Source organism: Camelina sativa, chromosome 18 (assembly GCF_030686135.1).
Source record: "Camelina sativa cultivar CO46 ecotype springtype chromosome 18, ASM3068613v1".
Lineage (NCBI taxonomy): Eukaryota > Viridiplantae > Streptophyta > Magnoliopsida > Brassicales > Brassicaceae > Camelina > Camelina sativa.
The window spans coordinates 13068534-13077149 of record NC_141897.1 but is presented as its reverse complement, the minus strand read 5'-3'; the positions used below and the strand labels follow the sequence as shown (position 1 = coordinate 13077149).

The 8616-nt window shown below is 35.9% G+C and overlaps 1 long non-coding RNA gene across 1 annotated transcript; it reads left to right on the top strand.

The window, feature by feature from the left end:
• The first annotated feature begins 7797 nt into the window (after nucleotides 1-7797).
• LOC147922859 (uncharacterized) lies at nucleotides 7798-8616 on the top strand. The gene is made up of 2 exons (XR_015589444.1): nucleotides 7798-7985; nucleotides 8279-8616. It is a non-coding gene; the product is annotated as an uncharacterized LOC147922859 (long non-coding RNA).

The following is an 8616-nucleotide window of genomic DNA, read 5'->3' as shown; positions in this document are numbered from 1 at the left end:
AAGCTTTCATTTGGGCGATGCGGTGCATGATTGGACACGATTTCCAGGAGGTGGTGTTTTACACGGACTGCTCCGATTTGGTGAAGATGGTGTCTTCGCCTCTGGATTGGCCCACCTTCACAACGTACCTAGACGACATCAAGACTGACAGGGAGGAGTTCTCTTCTTTTTATTTGGTTTAAGTATCTAGAAATGCTAATGTTCGTGCGGATTCACTGGTTCGTCAAGAGCGTTTCATTACGCAGCGCATTTTATTTGTAAACAATGTTCCCACAAATTGGCTCATTTGAGTTGATTTCTTTCTGTTGACAAAAAAAAAAAAAAAAAAAAAGAAGAAAAAAAAAAACTACACAATTTTTTTTTTTGTTCTTTGGGTCCGGTAATAGTAATACCGATCACAAAAAACGGCTACGTTTCCAATGACTCCATCACATGCACCTTACCCATGTGTGAGTGAGACTCATTACTTATCACAACTGATTTCTCAAAAGTTACGATAGCTTTACTTACACCATCTGTATATCTCTATTTTTTTCTCTAAATTAGAGTAACTCTAAAATAGAATATTGTTTTTCTCCAATGTATTACAACTCTAAAATAGAGTTAGAGTAAAAAAATAGAGGTGAGAATAGAGTTGCTATATATATAGAGTAATCTTATCATTTTCTCTATTTTAGAGTAAAATATAGAGTAGGGTTGGAGCAAATATTGCTATATAATAGAATTTTTGACTCTAAAATAGAGTGGGGTTAGAGAGAATCTAAGTTTCTTTATTATTTTTTTCAATATCCAGACTTAGTTTGATTCTGATGATGCTCTAGTAGATACATCTCAGCTAAGGCAGCAAACACTGCTGATCCATAAGGAAGAACATTCTCGTCGAGGAAGAAATAAGGGGAATGAACGCTACATACAGAACCGATTTCTTCGTTTCTGATGCCGATTCCTAGATAGTAACCAGGTATTTCTTGTTGATAGAAGGCAAAATCCTCACCCGCAATTTTCACCCGGTTTCACCTTCTCGGGTCCAATCAACTTTTTCAAAACTTTTTCAGTGTCACTACAAGAAAACAGGACATTTACGATTACGATTGGCGACTAAACACGTAGTCGCCAAATTTACTGACTACATACCGACTGCTTAACCACTAATTTACAACTCGTTTTTTACCGACTGAATTGAGTAGTTGGTTCAATAGTCGTTAATTAGCGACGACTTTACGACTGAAAGACAAGAAAGTAATATTGTCACCTAAGAGTAGGTAATTTGACGACTACATGGGACCACTACGGCGAGTCGTTAATTTTCCGACTAACATACGACCATATCTATTAGCCGGAAATTTGGAGACTACTAACCGACTTATGAGGCGAGTCGTAAACATGTCGGCCAAAAAGAAACACGTTTTATTCGTTTGTGGGGTTGGTAAGCTTTGTTTTTTTACGACTAATAGTTTGAGTCACATCTCAGTCGTTAAATAGTCGGTAAGTAGTATCCAAAAAACTCTATATATACCACACCTTCGTTTCATATTTTATTCACACCACAAGCAAGAGCATTAATAAGAAAAAAATCGAGAGTGAGACAAATAAAATCGAGAGTGAGAAAAAAAAATCGAGAGAGAAAAAAACGAGAGTGAGATGTCTTTAATAATGGCGGGAAATTCTAATTATAGTCATTTTCGGGAGTGGATGCATAAGAGGCTTGATGAAGTGACGGAAAATTTCACGGAAGAGTTCATCACCGGGGTAGAGGAGTTCATGCCTTTTGCAAATAGCCAGCGTTTAGCACAAAATAATGGTGGTAAGTTTCACTGCCTTTGTGATAAGTGCAAAAACGGTAGGCGTCTTCCGGGGGGTACAATTTGGAATCTTCTTTTTTGCTATGGGTTTATGCCAGATTATTATGTTTGGTATAAACATGAGGAAGAAATTAATATGGGCATAAGAACGAGTTATGTAGATCCGACGTTTATAAGTGGGACTGAAGAAGTGGTTAATGTGGTAGGAGATAGATATGTGGATATGCTGAATGATGCATTTCGTTATAACATAAGTTTAGATGATAATTATCATCAAGATGGTAGTTATCATAATGTAGAGGAACCGATACTTAACCATTCCAAGAAATTCTGCGACTTGTTAGAAGGTGCAAAAAAAATCCATTATATGATGGTTGTCATGAAGGTCACTCACAATTATCCCTAGCTGCTAGAGTCATGCAAAATAAGGCAGATTATAATATGAGTGAAAAGTTAGTAGATTCGGTTTATGAAATGTTGAATAATTATTTACCAGAACGAAACTGTGACAATCCGTCTCGCAGACCCCACTAGCCCACCGCTAGCCGCCCAAACGGACCCCAAGATGGCCCTGCAGGGCATCGATCCTAACCCCTCACTGTGGATATCCCAATCCACCAGTAGGTTATTGGTGCGTCAGGCGTTCCTCGAACCCTGGTCTCCACCCTTTAACAACCTTCCCACAGGACAAGCTGTCACCAATTGATCTGCTATGTGACAACCCGTCCCGCGGACCCCACTATCCCACCGCTAGCCACCCAAACGGACCCCAATCTGGCCCTGCAGGGCATCGATCCTAACCCCTCACTGTGGATGTCAATTGGTGTGTGACTGTCAATTGATGCATACAGAGAAATGTTTTTTTGGACAACATCATGTATACTCTTATGCGTGTGAAGGGTAAATCAAAATATACCATCATGTCAACATTGGATTTAGTAAAGTTTTTTTCTCGGCCACATTTACATCTTGATAGTAGAGGTAAAACACCTTTCTTGGCATATACATTGACAGAAGAAGCCAAAACAAGCTTATTGGAATGTGTGATACACTCAGTTAAATTCCGAGATGGTTATTCGTCAGACTTATCTAGTTGTGTTGATATGGAAAATGGAAAGTTTTCAAGAATGAAGAGCCATGATTGCCATATTTTTATGGAGCGGTTACTTCCATTTATCTTTGCAGAACTGCTACACAGCAATGTACACCTTGCGTTATCAGGTACTCGTTAATTAATAAATCAAAATTCTATTTATTTATGAAGTACTTATATAATTCTTAATGTAATATTGAAGTTTGAATATATCTTGTAGGGGTTGGAGCATTTTTCCGAGACTTATGTTCTAGGACTTTGCATACAAGTCGCATTTAAATTCTAAAACAGAATATAGTTCTAATCCTATGCAACTTTGAAAAGATCTTTCCACCATCCTTTTTTGATGTGATGGAGCACCTGCATATACATCTCCCTTATGAAGCTGAATTAGGAAGTCCTGTCCAATATAGGTGGATGTATCATTTTGAAAGATTTTTTTAAAAAATTTAAAGGAAAATCAAAGAACAAAAGATATGCAGCAGGATCAATTGTTGAATCATATATCAATGACGAGATTGCATACTTCTCAGAGCACTACTTTGCCGCGAACATACAAACAAAATCAAGGTAAATGCTATCAAGATTTGAATATATTGTGTAAATATATATTTAATTTTCAAACTTTGGCCAGGTTAACAAGATTTGATGAAGGTGAAAACCCTGTATATCATGTGTCTGGAGTGCCTTCTATATTTACTCACGTTGGCCGTCCAAGTGGGGAAATGTATGAAACATGGCTCTCAAGCCAAGACTATCAATGCGCACAAGCATATGTTTTAAGAAATTGTGACTATTTTAAGCCAATTGAAATGTATATAATTAAGTAGTGATCGCTGAAATTACTTGCACTTTAATCTGCTATGATTTCTCATATATTTGTGTTTGTCTTGTATATATAGTATGTTCGAGGATTTTCTTTCAGCAAAATATCCAGAACTTCCCGAGAAAGAACTCTCCGCCAAAAGAGCAGACGAATATCATTTATGGGTTAAAGAATATGTGTGTGACAACAATACTCATGCTATATATAAATACTTATTAAAATTATTGAAAATAACTTTATACATATATGCAGGCTACTTACTAGAACGCCACAAATCCATTTCCTACTTGGATTCAAGAGATAGTGCATGGACCTTTGAACAAGGTTAAAACATGGCCAATGTATTCTACAAGAGGCTATTTGTTTCATACAGAGAATCACGGTGCTGGACGAAACACATGTAACTATGGGGTATGTGCTAAGGGTGAAAATTACAAGGATGAATCTGATGCAGCGGATTTCTACGGAACCATAACTGATATCATAGAGCTTCAGTATGAGGGGATGGTTAATTTGAGAATCACACTTTTTAAGTGCAAGTGGTATGACCCTGCTATCGGTAGAGGCACTCCGATCAGCAATGGTGGTGTCGTAGACGTACTTTCAACAAGAAAGTACAATAAATACAAACCATTTATTCTAGGTAAGTATATATATATATATGTATTTATTTATATTTCTATAAATAAAACATTATTGTTGATATGCAAATGTAACTTTCATAATATGCAAATGCAGCCTCTCAAACAGAACAAGTGTGTTATATTCCGTATCCCTACATAAAAAAACCGAAGCAAATATGGCTCAATGTTCTAAAGGTGAATCCGAGGGGAAAAATTTCTGGAGAATATGTCAACAGTTCAGAGACGACTCTTATGCAAACCAAAAATGATGATGTTGTATTGATGACTACAATTGAAGATATTGTACTTGACAATTTGGAAGAGGGGGTAAACCCAATAAATCTCGATTACGGCGTTGAAGATGTGGAACCTGAAGATGAATTCTTGTGTAATTTATCATCTTCGGATGATGAAGAACCAGATGACGATGAATCCTCCTAATTATGTTTATGTCTAATTTGTGCAATAAAATTTTGTAAACTGAATTATGATCTAAATAATATATAATATATAAACTAAATTATATGGTTTTAAAAGGATTAAATTAAGCCACTGATTAGCGACAAATAAGTGACTAATTTCAAAATATTTGAGTTTAAATACCACAATTACGTGGTGGAGCAGAGTATGGACTCCAAAACAAGCCCAGCCTTTTCAAATAAAATTGTCATTGTATATACCAACTACGTAGGGACTAATAAGCGACTATATAGAAAATGTTTGGGTTAATTAAACACGAAACCCACTTATGCGGTCCATTAACGGCCCATCACACACGACCTAACCCTAATCATCAACCCTAATCTCTAATCATTCTCACCTTTCTTGTTCTCCGATATCTCTTTAATACGATCTCTGAAACCCTAATCTCCGATATCTCTCTATCATTCTTGTTCTTCTTCTTCAAAAGAGCAAAGAATGCCTCTTGTTAAGAAGCCTGGACGCAAGAGAAATGTTGCCCCCAACGCTTATCTCATACCCAGTGGCTCTAATCCTCTGTCTAAGGTGAGAAGAATCAACCCTCTACCGCCTTAATACAACTTCACGCCGGCGGCTGAAAATCCTACGCCTTAGACTCCTCAAGAACAAGTCTGCGTTTCTTCCCAACTATCGACATCTGCTGCACCGCCGGTCAGAAACTATCCACCACCGCATGTCCGAGGAAAGAATCCAAGCCTCAGGAGCTAGAAAAAACTCATAAACAACCAACAGAAACAACCAAACAACACACAATATCACAGAAACAGAGATCTTAGCTTAGATAAGGCATGGTCATGCACTCACCTTAGCCAAACAACGAGATCTAAGCCCAAACGACGAAGCTACCACCACGACAACCTTCCCACCACGTTCCTAGCCCTGGATCTCTACTCCCACAGCAATATCTCACCAAAAAGGCCTTGAAATCTCACAAAAGCTCCCAAAACCACAAGAACAAAGTTTGTCTCCCTTTCTCTCTGTTCCAAGCGGCGACAAACAACAAAAACACGACCTAGTTCGAGTTTTCTCCATTAATACCCGGTTCTATGGTTTCCTTAAACCAAACTGAACCAAATCGATCAAAAACTCAATCTGGTCGAACTAGAAAACCTTGGTGTCGACCGACACCCACCCCCAAAACGCAGAGTTTTGGTTCGCGGGTGTTACACTAAAACTCTACTTATCCTTTTATTATCAATTAAGAACTTAGTGAACAAGAAACTGTTTCTCTTCTATGTGAATTAAAAAAGTATATGAGAGCTATTGGTTATTCACTAGATGATATTAAAGGAATTTCTGAAACTCTTTGCATACATACGATTCATTTAGATGATGAATCAATGACTTCCATTGAACCACAAAGAAGGTTAAATCCTAACCTAAGAAATGCGGTGAGGAAAGAGATTATTAAGCTCATTGATGCTGGTATCATATATCCTATATCAGATAGTACATGGGTTTCACTTGTACATGTGGTGCCAAAGAAAGGAGGAGTTATTGTTGTTAAGAATGATAAAGATGAGCTAATTCCTACTAGAACTATAACTGGACATCTCATGTGTATTGATTTTAGGAGACATAATGCTGCATCTAGAAAAGATTACTTCCCTTTACCATTCATTGATCAAATGTTAGAAAGGTTAGCTAACCATAGTCATTATTGATTTCTTAATGGATATTCTGGTTTCTTTCAAATCCCAATTCACCCTAATGACCAAGAGAAAACCACATTTACATGTTTTTATGGTACCTTCGTAGGATGCTGTTTGGATTATGTAATGCACCCGCTACTTTTCAGCGGTGTATAATGTCCGTTTTCTCAGATCTTATAGAAAATGTTGTTGAGGTATTCATGGATGACTTCTCTGTATATGGAGACTCTTTTTCTTCTTGTCTAACCAATTTGGTTTTAAATTGGGAAAATTGTCACTACATGGTGAAAGAAGGAATTGTTTTGGGGCATAAGATTTTAGAGAAAGGCATTGAAGTTGATAGAGCTACGATTGATGTGATGACTAATCTAGCACCACCGAATTCAGTCAAGGTGGATAGTACATTCGAATCCATATGGAGTTAGTGCATTAATGTTCAATTTTTAATATACATGGTTAGGCGTTAACATTTTGTGTCTAGTATTTAGTGTGTTAGGCTTAAATATTAGGTTTAGTATTCTACTCATGTACACATGACCACATGTTTTTGGATTTGATGTTGTCATTGTGCCCTAAACCCTAACCTCTAAACCCTAAACCCTAAACCCTAAACCCAAATCAATGACACATAATCCACATAAGTCGTAAAACATAATCCTAAATTAGAAAACCCTAAACACTAAAACCTAAACCATAAATCTTTCCAAAAATCCAAAACCCAAAACCCTAAATCCTATCCATATACCCTAAACCCTAAATCATCACATGGTGATGCGTTAATAGTATCCACAAATTGTATGGTAAAACCTTAATCCTAAACCCTACACCTTGAATTTAAACATTTTAAAGCTTGAATCTAAAACATAGACACATCATCCATAAAATTATTATATCCATAAAAATACTATTCACTTATAAAATAACAAATGTTCAGCTAAAAATGGATAATATATAACTTATTCACCTAAAATATATAAAAATGGATCTTAAAATATAGAAAAATGTAATCATTATCTATTTTGCAATAAAATATATACAAATTTTTGATAATAACCACACAAATAACTATAAAAATAAAAATAAGAAAAAACAGAGAGATAATAACAAAAAAAAAATATTATTTTTTGTGCTACAAAAAGAAACAAGGGCAAAATAGTCATCAATTTATTGCAAACTTGTCAAATCATTCTCAAAAGTATACCATGGACAAAAAGTAGATGTGTGTGAAAGACTTTCTTAGGAGAATGGATCTAAATGCCATTATCTCTAAAAGAAAATAAATATTATAAGGAGGAGATTTGAGAAATGTTTTTTTTGGTCAAAAAGAGAATTAAATCCCAAAAAACTTTGCCTATACAAAAAAATCATGGGGAGTCACAATTCAATTTATACAAAAAAAAAAACAAACAAACATGCGTTGTGCGCCTCACAAAGATGAAGTGGTAAGGTTCGCAAAAGACGTGGGAAAGAGAGTGGTTGATTATGTAGTGATAGGAGCAGTGGTTGCAGGTGAGTCATCTAATATTTTGTAGTTTTTCACTTCATTTTATTTTACTTGAAACCTTGATTCAAAAAATCAAAAAAAAAAAAATCTATTTTGATTTGATTTTCTACTTAAATATGATGTTAAGATTAGAGATCTACTATTTCTATGTCATATTCAATTGAAAAGAAGAAAAATGGGTAGAAACTAAGCTAAAAAAAGTTGGCGGCCATAGATTTAGGGTTTTAGAGTAGCCGGACTGTTGGGAGACGATGGCCGTTTGAATTACCGTTTTGCCTTTGTTAATAATTTTTTTAAGGAATGATCCATGGCACAAAGAATGAAGAAAATGAAGAAAGAAAAAAGAACAAGGAAAAATAAGAAGAGATTAAAAAGACGTAAGTACAAAATGTCGAGGAGGAGGAGGAAGAGGATGATGATGATGATGATATTGGCGGAAGCTCCCCTGCATAGATTTATAAGAAGAAGAAGAAGAGTTTTGTTGATTGTCAAAAAAAAGAAGAAGAAGAGTTTGGTTATGTCTTTGATATGTCATTTGTATTTGTGGGTCCACATTAATCACCGGAACAGTTAACTCCGTTAACAGAATAGTTCACCCGTCAACTAAACAATAACTTCGTTCGTTCTATTAACAAA